Source organism: Phocoena sinus, chromosome 1 (genome assembly GCF_008692025.1).
Source record: "Phocoena sinus isolate mPhoSin1 chromosome 1, mPhoSin1.pri, whole genome shotgun sequence".
Lineage (NCBI taxonomy): Eukaryota > Metazoa > Chordata > Mammalia > Artiodactyla > Phocoenidae > Phocoena > Phocoena sinus.
This window is the reverse complement of record NC_045763.1, coordinates 56821755-56836892: the sequence shown is the minus strand read 5'-3', so window position 1 is coordinate 56836892 and position 15138 is coordinate 56821755. Positions and strand designations below refer to the sequence as shown.

General features: G+C 38.1%; 1 protein-coding gene across 1 annotated transcript in view; it reads right to left on the bottom strand.

Annotated features, from left to right (window-relative positions):
* LEPR (leptin receptor) overlaps positions 1–15138 on the bottom strand; it is a 103844-nt gene that overhangs the window by 2101 nt on the left and 86605 nt on the right. The gene's annotated exons all lie outside the window — the stretch shown is intronic.

Genomic DNA, 15138 nt, shown 5'->3' with positions numbered 1-15138 from the left:
CAAAACAAATGCACATCATATTTTTTATAAGAACAGTGGTTACATCACAACAAAAAATTCTGCCAAGCAGCTACAAGCGAGAATCTGTGCGTAAAAAAAGCTCAACTCATACAATGTAAACACGTTGAAAAAATAAATGCAAAATAAAAAATACTGTAGACACATCACATTAAAAAATTAACACAACTAAATGAGGTGCTATAGAAAATGTGCTCAATTTTTGTTATACATATAATTAAACTTTTGAATTTTACAATTTTTAAACTAATAGAATGAATTCAGATTTATTGCTTGAAATAACAATATAACCAACTATTCTTCATAATGGCAAATATATTCCATATAAAAACACAATTCATTTAACATAGTTTTGAACTCTTAAATGAAATATATTGGTGATTATAGCCATAAAGGAATAAATATATGAAACACCAAATATAATGGAATAGACTTACACAGATATTAAAATACTGCATAATAACAAATACTATATTAACACAACCGTTTCTCTTATTCTATGAACATAGTATGTGAAGAGAAAACTGTTCCTGTGCCTATTTTCTTTCTGACAGAAATCTATTAGATTTATAATTTCCTTCAAATATTTTCTTGCTTATTTTGTGTTTCCTAATGTTATGACTATATATGTATAGAATTTCTTAAAATTTAAAGTAACCTAGAAATTAAGATCTCCAAATAAAGGAATGTCATGCTATCAACATGAAAACAAAAAATACAAATAGCACATAGCATACAGTCAAACTCACAGCTGTTCTTCAAATGACGTGTTTGGCACATTTCATGCCCTCTAAAACTTCATAATTGGTAACTAATTATTATGTCAAATAATTTACGTCTTCAAATGCATTTGATGAAAGATTTCACTAATAATTAAGAAATCACATATCCATATATTATTAGAGTATATTTTATAAATGGGTCACATTTATTAAAAGTATGTTTATTAAAAAATCATTTCAATCACCATATGCATCTAACTTTTCAAGATTTTAGAACAGTCTGGAAGCATATTGAATATGTATTCAGCTGGTAAGAATTAAAGAATATCCTTTCATATTTTCACACTTCAATTTTACATTACAATGATGTCTATTAAAAGTCAGTGAAGGGGGAAAGGACACATTCTTCCTGATTTTTGGGGGTTTTTTTAAGATTCAAATCAAACTATGAATGAAATCTAAATGTAAGTAATATATATGTAGCCTAAATCTGAGTTATTTGGGTTCATCAAACAGAGGCTTTGGTTTATTCTGAATGTGAGCAATATACCACACAAGTTAAATTCATAGAAATAGCAGGTGGTCTTTTTTTCAGGTAGAAAAGTCCTATGTTTGCCTTGGACTAGTTCTAAAAACTCCAGAGAGTCTCGTTTTTTGCATCACTGCCCACTTACCTGACTGCCAGGAGCTTTGGGTGGTTCAGTGCAAATAAATTAAATTAAGTAAGGAATTTCATGAGGAGGTTGAATTGGAGGCTGATGTCTTTTCTGATCTGGTCAATCTGACCTGGATATGTCAGGTCATCCTGGTACAAACTGTAACTTCTACTGGCCTTTGACCAGAACAAACTGTCTTTCTTTGAACTGAAATGAAAGTTAGCACTTAAGCCATTTTTAAGGCTATTGAAAATGAAAATTCCCATATTGATCAAAGTTAGATATACATAAAAGCTATCAATATAAGACATTCAAAAGAATACCCAAATGGGTCAGTTTATAGGCTGAAGAGTCTAAAAGAATATAAGATGGAAAATTTTGGACATAAAATATGAACTAAATATTTTGACTGCATTCTATATTTAGAGCCATTGTATTTGCAAAGCTATGTGTCAGAAGTTGCAGTTTTCACCTAGTCACAGCATAGTCTACTATATATTTGATGATGTCTAATAAATCCGTGGTAAGAGCAATAGTCATAATTCTTTAATGTTTTATGACCAAATGACAAATCAAAAGCTAGATATCATAAATATTACTTTTTAAACTTTAGATGACTTGAAAAGTAATCATACATCCAAACTGAATTAGACTCAGACGTATACCTTGACCCCAAATTTACCCATCTATTTTAAGTTCTAAATCAACATAATCCACCATATTTTAGTTCTCAATAGTTCCACCAAAATTTTTTAGATTGTCTCCCCTTCTTCAAAATGTAAAAATCTTCTAATACTCTATAGAATGTTGGGAAGTTGGTAGATTGGGTTCATCTGTAGTGATCATGATTAGACTTCAAAGAATGTCCATTCTCTGTTCAGATAAAATAAAACAAAATAAGAAAGAAAAATAAAAAAATCACTCAGAAAGCAAAAGATAAAAGATTTCAAAAAGATGTTCTGTCAAGCATGAGTTCTGGATTATAAATTCTTATGTTATACTACAGTAATGCATGTTTTTAGGAAAAGATAAAATTCCGAATTAAGGTGGCCTCTTGCATTTTCTTAATGCATGCCCTAATATCACACTCTAAGGACAGCCTTAATGATCCCAGAAAAGGAAAAACTATAGAGGAATAACAGAATAAGTAGAATGAGGAAAAACAAAGAGCTGGAAAAATAAAAAGGAAGTAGAGGAACAGCACTATTAAAGAGTTTGGAAGAAGAAAGAGTAAAAGAGTGTATCTCTGAAAACAAATATTTAAAAATTAAAAGAAAGAAGAGTTGAAATAGTGAAGAAGAATAGAATGACAGAATCATTATCATGCTTTTTTTAATCTAGAGAAATGTTCTAAGAAATCATCTGGTCCACATTTCTCCCTTTTTATAGACAAAGCAATCAAGGCTTAAAGTTGCACAGCTAATTATAGCAGAGTGAGGCCCCTGACTTTTTTTCTACTCCAACAAGCTTTCTATAATACAATGGAAGATGAAAACATATTCCAAACACAAGTAGGGAGGAGAACATGTTGTTTTGCTTTTTCTATTTGTTGTCATAGATTTGAGCTGATTAAATTCATCCTCTCTTCTGGTTCCTTATAACCCAAGGGCATATATATAGATATTAAGAAGAACAAGAAAATAGAGAAAACTGAAGTCATATTTTAGGGAAGTGAAATATATACTTCTAAGCCCAGTCATGTGCCCTTCTAGAAAGAACTTCTTACTCAAACTGCACCAGCTCTTCTACACTTCTGTAAAGCCATTCTAGCAATTTCAGGGATGCTCTGCCTCAGATCCATGAGAATGGTGTTCTGGGAGCTTGTGGGTTGCTGAGCTTCTTATTTGGAGAGCTAGAACAGGCTGAGCAATCTAGGATGGTCTTTGAACCACAAGAAAAAAATCCATTTGTTTTTAGATTTAACACTCTAAAGTAGGGTGTTAAGTGGAGTACACTCGTATGGAAATAGTCATAAATGTAGACAACAAAAGAGCAGGGATAGACTCCCCGCACCTCAAATATGGATGGCTTGGATTTAGAGGAAGAAAGTAATATTTTAGGCAAAAATGCTAAAGAAAAAGGTAAAACAAAAACAAATTGGCTACAGTCTTTTAAACACTGTGAAATATGAATTAGAAGAAAAGCAAGGTTATTGACTCACTGCAATACATTTTCCTACCATAGGAATTCAGCCTTTGTTTAAAATTTTTATTTTTATCCTCTTTAAGAACTTTTTAAGAGATTCTGATTTTTTCATTTATTTTATTGAAGTATAATTGATTTACAATGTTGTTAAAGATTCTGATTTCTAAAGTATCATGAGAAATGGTGTAGAGAAGTATTCTGGTTCAAGCTGGCAGTTTGAGCATATATATATTTCTCTCTTATCTCTGTAGAGACTCAGTTAGGATGAAAGTACATAAATAAATCAAATATATACCCACAACAAAGAAGATAGTCTGAGAAGGTTAAGAGGTTATGAGATTTTGAATTTCTAAAAGATGGAAAACCGAAGGAGATGAACAAAGGAAGCTGCAGACCAGAATATCTCCAGAGTGGGCTATAGCTGAAAAAAGACAGTTTGCCCTGTTGAATACAGTGGAGATGGGAGGGAGGGCAGTAGGGGGGTGAAAAAATGGAAGGTAAAAACACAGGAAGAAATGAGACCTTTGGCTGAAAACTGGAAACTCTGCATATGAATGGGGCTCTTCTAACTCTGCTGCACATGGAAGAGCCTTCATACTCTCCACACCCAAATTGAGGTTTTATTCTCAAAAGTAATTAAGAAATTATCTGGGGAGGAGACCTTCAAGATGGCAGAAGAGTAAGATGTGGAGATCACCTTCCTCCCCACAAATACATCAGAAATACATCTACATGTGGAACAACTCCTACAGAACACCTACTGAGCGCTGGCAGAAGACCTCAGACCTCCCAAAAGGCAAGAAACTCCCCACGTACCGGGGTAGGGCAAAACAAAAAAGAAAAAAGCAGACAAAAGGATAGGGACGGGACCTGCACCAGTGGGAGGGAGCTGTGAAGGGGGAAAGTTTTCCACACACTAGAAGCCCCTTCACTGGTGGAGACAGGGGCGGGGGTGGCGGGGGGAAGCTTCAGAGCCATGGAGGAGAGTGCAGCAACAGGGATGCGGAGGGCAAAGCAGAGAGATTCCCGCACAGAGGATCGGTGCCGACCAGCACTCACCAGCCCGAGAGGCTTGTCTGCTCACCCGCCAGGGCGGATGGGGGCTGGAAGGTTAGGCTTGAGCTTCGGAGGTCGGATACCAGGGAAAGGACTGGGGTTGGCGGCGTGAACACAGCCTGAAGGGGGCTAGTGCGCCACAGCTAGCTGGGAGGAAGTACAGGAAAAAGTCTGGACCTGCCGAAGAGGCAAGAGACCACAGTTTCAGGGTGCACGAGGAGAGGGGATTCAGAGGACCGCCTAAACGACCTCCAGAGACGGGCTCGAGCTGCGGCTATCAGCGCAGACTCCAGAGACGGGCATGAGACGATAAGACTGCTGCTGCAGCCACCAAGAAGCCTGTGTGCAAGCACAGGTCACTATGCACACCTCCCCTCCGGGGAGCCTGTGCAGCCCGCTACTGCCAGGGTCCCGTGATCCAGTCACAACTTCCCCAGCAGAACACACGGCACGCCTCAGGCTAGGGCAATGTCATGCCAGTCTCTGCGGCCGCAGGCTTGCCCCGCATTCCGTACCTCTCCCTCCCCCAATCCTGAGCGAGCCAGAGCCCCCGAATCAGCTGCTCCTTTAACCGGGTCCTGTCTGAGCGAAGAACACACGCCCTCAGGCGACCTACATGCAGAGGCGAGGCCAAATCCAAAGCTGAACCCCAGGAGCTGTGCGAACAAAAAACAGAAAGGGAAATCTCTCCCCAGCCTCAGGAGTAGTAGATTAAATCTCCACAATCAACTTGATGTACCCTGAATCTGTGGAATACCTGAATAGACAATGAATCACCCCAAAATTGAGGCAGTGGATTTTGGGAGCAACTGTAGATTTGGGGTTTGCTTTCTGCATCTAATTTGTTTCTGCTTTTATATTTAACTTTGTGTAGTATTTTGAATTTATTATCATTGGTAGATTTCTTTATTGATTTGGTTGCTCTCTCCCTCCTATTTTTTTATATAGTTTATATATATATTTTTCTTTTTCTCTGTTTGTGACTGTGTATGTGTATGCTTCTTTGTGTGATTTTGTCTGTATATCTTTGCTTTTACAATTTGTCCTAGGGTTCGGCCCGTTTTTGGTTTTTTTTTTTTTTTAAGTATAGATTTTGGCACTTGTTATAATTGGTGATTGGTTTTTTGGTTTGGTTGCTCTCTTCTTTTTTTTTTCTTTTTTAAATTTTTAAACTTTTTAATTTTAATAATTATTTTTTATTTTAATAACTTTATTTTCTTTCTTTCTTTTTTTCTCCCTTTTCTTCTGAGCCATGAAGCTGACAGGGTCTTGGTGCTCTGGCCGGGTGACAGGCCTGTGCCTCTGAGGTGGGAGAGATGAGTTCAGGACATTGGTCCACCAGAGACCTCCTGGCTCCACGTAATATCAAATGGTGAAAGCTCTCCCAGAGATCTCTATCTAAACGTTAAGACCCAGCCCCACTCAAAGACCAGCAAGCTACAGTGCTGCACACCATATGCCAAACAACTAGCAAGACAAGAACACAATCCCACCCATTATCAGAGAGGCTGCCTAAAATCATAATAAGTCCACAGACACCCCAAAACACACCACTAGACACAGAACTGCCCACGAGAAAGACAAGATCCAGCCTCATCCACCAGAACACAGGCACTAGTCCCCTCCACCAGGAAGCCTACACAACCCACTGAACCAACCTTAGCCACTGGGGGCAGACACCAAAAACAACGGGAACTACGAACCTGCAGCCTGTGAAAAGGAGATGCCAAACATAGTAAGTTAAGCAAAATGAGAAGACAGAGAAATACACAGCAGATGAAGGAGCAGCGTAAAAACCCACCAGACCAAAGAAATGTAGAGGAAATAGGTAGTCTACCTGAAAAATAATTCAGAGTAATGATAGTAAAGATGAACCAAAATCTTGGATATAGAATAGAGAAAATACAAGAAACATTTAACAAGGACCTAGAAGAACTAAAGAGCAAACAAACAATGATGAACAACACAATAAATGAAAATAAAATTCTCTAGAAGGAATCAAGAGCAGAATAACTGAGGCAAAAGAACGGATAAGTGACCTGGAAGATAAAATAGTGGAAATAGCTACTGCAGAGCAGAATAAAGAAAACAGAATGAAATGAATTGAGGACAGTCTTAGACACCTCTGGGACAACATTAAATGCACCAATATTCAAATTACAGGGGTGCCAGAAGAAGAAGAGAAAAAGAAAGGAACTGAGAAAATATTTGAAGAAATTATAGTTGAAAACTTCCCTAATATGGGAAAAGAAATAGTTAATCCAGTCCAGGAAGCACAGAGAATCCCATACAGGATAAATGCAAGGAGAAAAACACCAAGACACTTATTAATCAAACTATCAAAAATTAAATACAAAGAAAAAATATTAAAAGCAACAAGGGAAAAACAACAAATAACATACAAGGGAATCCCCATAAGGCTAACAACTGAACTTTCAGCAGAAACTCTGCAAGCCAGAAGGGAGTGGCAGGACATATTTAAAATGATGAAAGGGAAAAACCTACAACCAAGATTACTCTACCCAGCAAGGATCTCATTCAGATACAGCAGAGAAATTAAAACCTTTACAGACAAGCAAAAGCTGAGAGAGTTCAGCACCACCAAACCAGCTTTACAACAAATGCTAAAGGAACTTCTCTAGGCAAGAAACACAAGAGAAGGAAAAGACCTACAATAACAAACCCAAAGCAATTAAGAAAATGGGAATAGGAACATGCATATCGATAATTACCTTAAATGTAAATGGATTAAATGCTCCCACCAAAAGACATAGACTGGCTGAATGGATACAGAAACAGGACCCGTATATATGCTGTCTAAAGAGACCCACTGCAGGCCTAAGGACACATACAGACTGAAAGTGAGGGGATGGAAAAAGATATTCCATGCAAATGGAAATCAAAAGAAAGCTGGAGTAGCAATTTGCATATCAAAAAAATAGACTTTAAAAGAAAGACTATTACAAGAGACAAAGAAGGACACCACATAACGATCAAGGGATTGATCCAAGAAGAAGATATAAAAATTGTAAATATTTATGCACCCAACATAGGAGCACCTCAATACATAAGGCAAATACTAACAGCCATAAAAGGGGAAATCGACAGTAACACATTCATAGTAGGGGACTTTAACACCCCACTTTCACCAATGGACAGATCATCCAAAATGAAAATAAATAAGGAAACATGAGCTTTAAATGATACATTAAACAAGATGGACTTAATTGATATTTATAGGACATTCCATCCCAAAACAACAGAATACACTTTCTTCTCAAGTGCTCATGGAACATTCTCCAGGATAGATGATATCTTGGGTCACAAATCAAGCCTTGGTAAATTTAAGAAAATTGAAATCATATCAAGTATCTTTTCCAACTACAATGCTATGAGACTAGATATCAATTACAGGAAAAAAATCCATACAAAATACAAAAACATGGAGGCTAAACAATACACTACTAAATAACCGAGAGATCACTGAAGAAATCAAAGAGAAAATCAAAAAATACCTAGAAACAGATGACAATGAAAACAGGATGACCCAAAACCTATCTGATGCAGCAAAAACAGTTCTAACAGGGAAGTTTGTAGCAATACAACCCTACCTCAAGAAACAACAAACATCTCAAATAAACAATCTAACCTTACACCTAAGAGAAAGAAGAACAAAAAAACCCCAAAGTTAGCAGAAGGAAAGAAATCATAAACATCAGATCTGAAATAAATGAAAAAAAAATGAAGGAAACAACAGCAAAGATCAATGAAACTAAAAGCTGGTTCTTTGAGAAGATAAACAAAATTGATAAACCATTAGCCAGATGCATTGAGAAAAAAAGGGAGAAGACTCAAGTCAACAGAATTAGAAATGAAAAAGGAGAAATAACAACCAACACTGCAGAAACACAAAGGATTATGAGAGATTACTACAAGCAACTATATGCCAATAAAATGGACAACCTGGAAGAAATGGACAAATTCTTAGAAAAGCACAACCTTCCAAGACTGAATCAGGAAGAAATCGAAAACATAAACAGACCAATCACAAGCACTGAAATTGAGACTGTGATTAAAAATCTTCCAACAAACAAAAGCCCAGGACCAGATGGCTTCACAAGCGAATTCTATCAAACATTTAGAGAAGAGCTAACACTAAACCTTCTCAAATTCTTCCGAAATAGAGCAGAGGAAGGAACAATCCAAAACTCATTCGACGAGGCCACCATCACCCTGATACCAAAACCAGACAAAGATGTCACAAAGAAAGAAAACTACAGGTCAATATCACTGATGAACATAGATGCAAAATCCTCAACAAAATACTAGTAAAGAGAATCCAACAGCACATTAAAAGGATCATACACCATGATCAAGTGGGGTTTATTCCAGGAATGCAAGGATTCTTCAATATATGCAAATCAATCAATGTGATAAACCATATTAACAAATTGAAGGAGAAAAACCATATGATCATCTCTATAGAGGCAGAGAAAGCTTTCAACAGAATTCAACACCCATTTATGATAAAAACCCTCCAGAAAGTAGGCATGCAGGGAACCTACCTCAACATAATAAAGGCCATATATGACAAACCCACAGCCAACATCATTCTCAATGGTGAAAAACTGAAATCATTTCCTCTAAGGTTAGGAACAAGACAAGGCTGTCCACTGTCACCACTATTATTCAACATAGTTTTGGAAGTTTTAGCTACAGCAATCAGACAAGAAAGAGAAATAAAGGAATCCAAATTGGAAAAGAAGAAGTGAAACAGTCACTGTTTGCAGATAACATGATACTATACATAGAGAATCCTAAAGATGCTACCAGAAAACTACTAGAGCTAATCAATGAATTTGGTAAAGTAGCAGGATACAAAATTAATGCACAGAAATCTCTTGCATTCCTATACACTAATTATGAAAAATCTGAAACAGAAATTAAGCAAACACTCACATTTACCATTGCTACAAAAAGAACAAAATATCTAGGAATAAACTTACCTAAGGAGACAAAAGATCAGTATGCAGAAAACTCTAAGACACTGATGAAAGAAATTAAAGATGATACAAACAGATGGAGAGATATACCATGTTCTTGGATTGGAAGAATCAACATTGTGAAAATGACTCTACTATCCAAAGCAATCTACAGATTCAATGCAATCCCTATCAAACTACCAATGGCATTTTTCAATGAACTAGAACAAAAAATTTCACAATTTGTTTGGAAACACAAAAGACCCCGAATAGCCAAAGCAATCTTGAGAAAGAAAAACGGAGCTGGAGGAATCAGGCTCCCTGACTTCAGACTGTACTACAAAGCTACACTAATCAAGACAGTATGGTACTGGCACAAAGACATAAAGATAGATCAATGGAACAGGATAGAAAGCCCATAGATAAACCCACGCACATATGGTCACCTTATCTTTGATAAAGGAGGCAGGAATGTACAGTGGAGAAAGGACAGCATCTTCAATAAGTGGTGCTGGGAAAACTGGACAGCTACATGTAAAAGAATGAAATTAGAACACTCGCTAACACCGTACACAAAATCAACACAAAATGGATTAAAGACCTAAATGTAAGGCCAGACACTATCAAACTCTTAGAGGAAAACACAGGCAGAACACTCTATGACATAAATCATAGCAAGATCCTTTTTTTCCCACTTCCTAGTGTAATGGAAATAGAAACAAAAAAAAAACAAATGGGACCTAATGAAACTTAAAAGCTTTCACACAGCAAAGCACACCATAAACAAGACCAAAAGACAACCCTTAGAATGGGAGAAAAGGAGCTCCTGAGACGGGCGCGAGCTGCGGCTAGAACCGCGGACCCCAGAGGTGGGCGGGAGACACTAAGCCTGCTGCTGCTGCCACCAAGGGGCCTGTGTGCAAGCACAGGTCACTATCTACACCCCTCTTCAGGGGAGCCTGTGCAGCCCGCCACTGCCAGGTTCCTGGGATCCAGGGACAACTTCCCCGGGAGAACGCACAGCGGGCCTCAGGCTGGTGCAACGTCACGCCGGCCTCTGCCGCCACAGGCTCGCCCCTCACTCCGCGCCCCTCTGTTCCCCTGGCCTGAGTGAGCCAGAGCCCCGAATCAGTGGCTCCTTTAACCCCGTCCTGTCTGAGCAAAAAACAGATGCCCTCCAGCGACCTACACGCAGAGGTGGGGCCAAATCCAAAGCTGAGCCCCTGGGAGCTGTGCAAACAAAGAAGAGAAAGGGAAATCTCTCCCAGCACCCTCAGAAGCAGCAGATTAAAGCTCCACAATTAACTTGATGTACCCTGCATCTGTGGAATACATGAATAGACAACGAGTCATCCCAAATTGAGGAGGTGGGCTTCCAGAGAAAGATCTATGATTTTTTTCCCCTTTCCCCTTTTTATGAGTGTGTACGTGTATGCTTCTGTGTGAGATTTTGTCTGTATAGCTTTGCTTCCACCATTTGTCCTAGGGTTATATCCGTCTGTTTTTTTTTTTCTTAATTTATTTTTTCTAAATAATTAATTTTAATAACTTTATTTAATTTTACTTTATCTTCTTTCTCGCTCTCTCTCTCTCTCTTTCCTTCCTTCCCTCCAGGAGAGGTGGACTTTGAGAGCAGGATTTATGATTTTTTTCCCCTTTTTCTCTTTTTGTGAGTGTGTATGTATATGCTTCTCTGTGAGATTTTGTCTGAATAGCTTTGATTCCACCATCTGTCCTAAGGTTCTATCCGTCTGTTTTTTTTTTTTTTTTTTTACTAATTATTTTTTAATTTAATTACTTTATTTTACTTTATCTTATTTCTTTCTTTTTTCCTTCCTTCCCTCTTCCTTCCTCCCACCATCCCTCCCTCATTTCTTTCTTTTCTTTTCTTCTTTCTTCCTTTCTTTTTTCCCTCCTTCCTTCCTTCCCTTTCTTTCTTTCTTTCTTTCTTCCTACTTCTACTAATTCTTTCTCTCTACTTTTTCTCCCTTTTATTCTGAGCTGTGTGGATGAAAGACTCTTGGTGCTGCAGCCAGGAGTCAGCGCTGTGCCTCTGAGGCGGGAGAGCCAACTTCAGGACACTGGTGAAAAAGAGACCTCCCAGCTCCACAGAATATCAAAAGGTGAAAATCTCCCAGAGATCTCCATCTCAACACCAGCACCCAGCTTCACTCAACGACCAGCAAGCTACAGTGCTGGACACCATATGCCAAACAACCAGCAAAACAGGAACACAACCCCACCCATTAGCAGAGAGGCTGCCTAAAATCATAATAAGTCCACAGACACCCCAAAACACACCACCAGATGTGGACCTGCCCACCAGAGAGACAAGATCCAGACTCATCCACCAGAACACAGGCACTAGTCCCCTCCACCAGGAAGCCTACACAACCCACTGAACCAACCTTTGCCACTGGGGACAGACATCAAACACAACAGGAACTATGAACCTGCAGCCTGCAAAAAGGAGACCCCAAACACAGTAAGATAAGCAAAATGAGAAGACAGAGAAATACACAGCAGATGAAGGAGCAAGAAAAAAACCCACCAGACCTAACAAATGAAGAGGAAATAGGCAGTCTACCTGAAAAAGAATTCAGAATAATGATACTAAGATGATCCAAAATCTTGGAAATAGAACAGACAAAATGCAAGAAACATTTAACAAGGACCTAGAAGAACTAAAGATGAAACAAACAATGATGAACAACACAATAAATGACATGAAAAATACTCTAGATGGGATCAATAGCAGAATAACTGAGGCAGAAGAACGGATAAGTGACCTGGAAGATAAAATAGTGGAAATAACTACTGCAGAGCAGAATAAAGAAAAAAGAATGAAAAGAACTGAGGATAGTCTCAGAGACCTCTGGACAACATTAAATGCATGAACATTCGAATTATAGGGGTTCCAGAAGAAGAAGAGAAAAAGAAAGTAACTGAGAAAATATTTGAAGAGATTATAGTTGAAAACTTCCCTAAGATGGGAAAGGAAATAGTTAATCAAGTCCAGGAAGCACAGAGAATCCCATACAGGATAAATCCAAGGAGAAATGCACCAAGACACATATTAATCAAACTGTCAAAAATTAAATACAAAGAAAGCATATTAAAAGCAGCAAGGGAAAAACAACAAATAACACACAAGGGAATCCCCATAAGGTTAACAGCTGATCTCTCAGCAGAAACTCTGCAAGCCAGAAGGGAGTGGCAGGACATACTGAAAATGATGAAGGAGAAAAACCTGCAACCAAGATTACTCTACCCAGCAAGGATCTCATTCAGATTTGAGAGAGAAATTAAAACCTGTACAGGGCTTCCCTGGTGGCGCAGTGGTTGAGAGTCTGCCTGCCGATGCAGGGGACACGGGTTCGTGCCCCGGTCCGGGAGGATCCCACATGCCGCGGAGCGGCTGGGTCCGTGAGCCATGGCCGCTGAGCCTGCGCGTCCGGAGCCTGTGCTCCACAACGGGAGGGGCCACAGCAGTGAGAGGCCCGCGTACCGCAAAAAAAAAAAAAAAAAAACCTGTACAGACAAGCAAAAGCTGAGAGAGTTCAGCACCACCAAACCAGCTTTAAAACAAATGCTAAAGGAACTTCTCTAGACAAGAAACATAAGAGAAGGAAAAGACCTATAATAACGAACCCAAAACAATTTAGAAAATGGGAATAGGAACATACATATCGATAATTACCTTAAATGTAAATGGATTAAATGCTCCCACCAAAAGACACAGATTGGCTGAATGGATACAAAAACAAGACCCATATATATGCTGTCTAAAAGAGACCCACTTCAGAACTAAGGACACATACAGACTGAAAGTGAGGGGATGGAAAAAGATATTCCATGCAAATGGAAACCAAAAGAAAGCTGGAGTAGCAATTCTCATATCATACAAAACAGACTTTAAAATAAAGACTATTAGAAGAGACAAAGAAGGACACCACATAATGATCAAGGGCTTGATCCAAGAAGAAGATATAACAATTGTAAATATTTATGCACCCAACATAGGAGCACCTCAATACATAAGGCAAATACTAACAGCCATAAAAGGGGAAATCGACAGTAACACATTCATAGTAGGGGACTTTAACACCCCACTTTCACCAATGGACAGATCATCCAAAATGAAAATAAATAAGGAAACATGAGCTTTAAATGATACATTAAACAAGATGGACTTAATTGATATTTATAGGACATTCCATCCCAAAACAACAGAATACACTTTCTTCTCAAGTGCTCATGGAACATTCTCCAGGATAGATGATATCTTGGGTCACAAATCAAGCCTTGGTAAATTTAAGAAAATTGAAATCATATCAAGTATCATTTCCAACTACAATGCTATGAGACTAGATATCAATTACAGGAAAAAAATCCATACAAAATACAAAAACATGGAGGCTAAACAATACACTACTTAATAACGAAGTGATCACTGCACAAATCAAAGAGGAAATTAAAAAATACCTAGAAACAAATAACAATGGAGACAATGACCTAAAACCTATGGGATGCAGCAAAAGCAGTTCTAAGGGGGAAGTTTATAGCAATACAAGCCCACCTTAAGAAACAGGAAACATCTCGAATAAACAACCTAACCTTGCACCTAAAGCATTTAGAGAAAGAAGAACAAAAAAACCCCAAAGTTAGAAGAAGGAAAGAAATCATAAAAATCAGATCAGAAATAAATGAAAAAGAAATGAAGGAAACAACAGCAAAGATCAATAAAACTAAAAGCTGGTTCTTTGAGAAGATAAACAAAATAGATAAACCATTAGCCAGACTCATCAAGAAAAAAAGGGAGAAGACTCAAATCAATAGAATTAGAAATGAAAATGGAGAAGTAACAACTGACACTGCAGAAATACAAAAGATCATGAGAGATTACTACAAGCAACTCTATGCCAATAAAATGGACAACCTGGAAGAAATGGACAAATTCTTAGAAATGCACAACCTGCCAAGACTGAATCAGGAAGAAATAGAAAATATGAACAGACCAATCACAAGCACTGAAATTGAAACTGTGATTAAAAATCTTCCAACAAACAAAAGCCCAGGACCAGATGGCTTCACAGGCGAATTCTATCAAACATTTAGAGAAGAGCTAACACCTATCCCTCCCAAACTCTCCCAAAATATAGCAGAAGGAGGAACACTCCCAAATTCCTTCTACGAGGCCACCATCACCTAGATACCAAAACCAGACAACGATGTCACAAAGAAAGAAAACTACAGGTCAATATCACTGATGAACATAGATGCAAAAATGCTCAACAAAATATTAGCAAACAGAATCCAACAGCACATTAAAAGGATCATACACCATGATCAAGTGGGGTTTATGCCAGGAATGCAAGGATTCTTCAATATACACAAATTAATCAATGTGATACACCATATTAACAAATTGAAGGAGAAAAACCATATGATCACCTCAATAGATGCAGAGAAAGCTTTTGACAAAATTCAACATCCATTTATGATAAAAACCCTCCAGAAAGTAGGCATAGAGGGAACTTACCTCAACATAATAAAGGC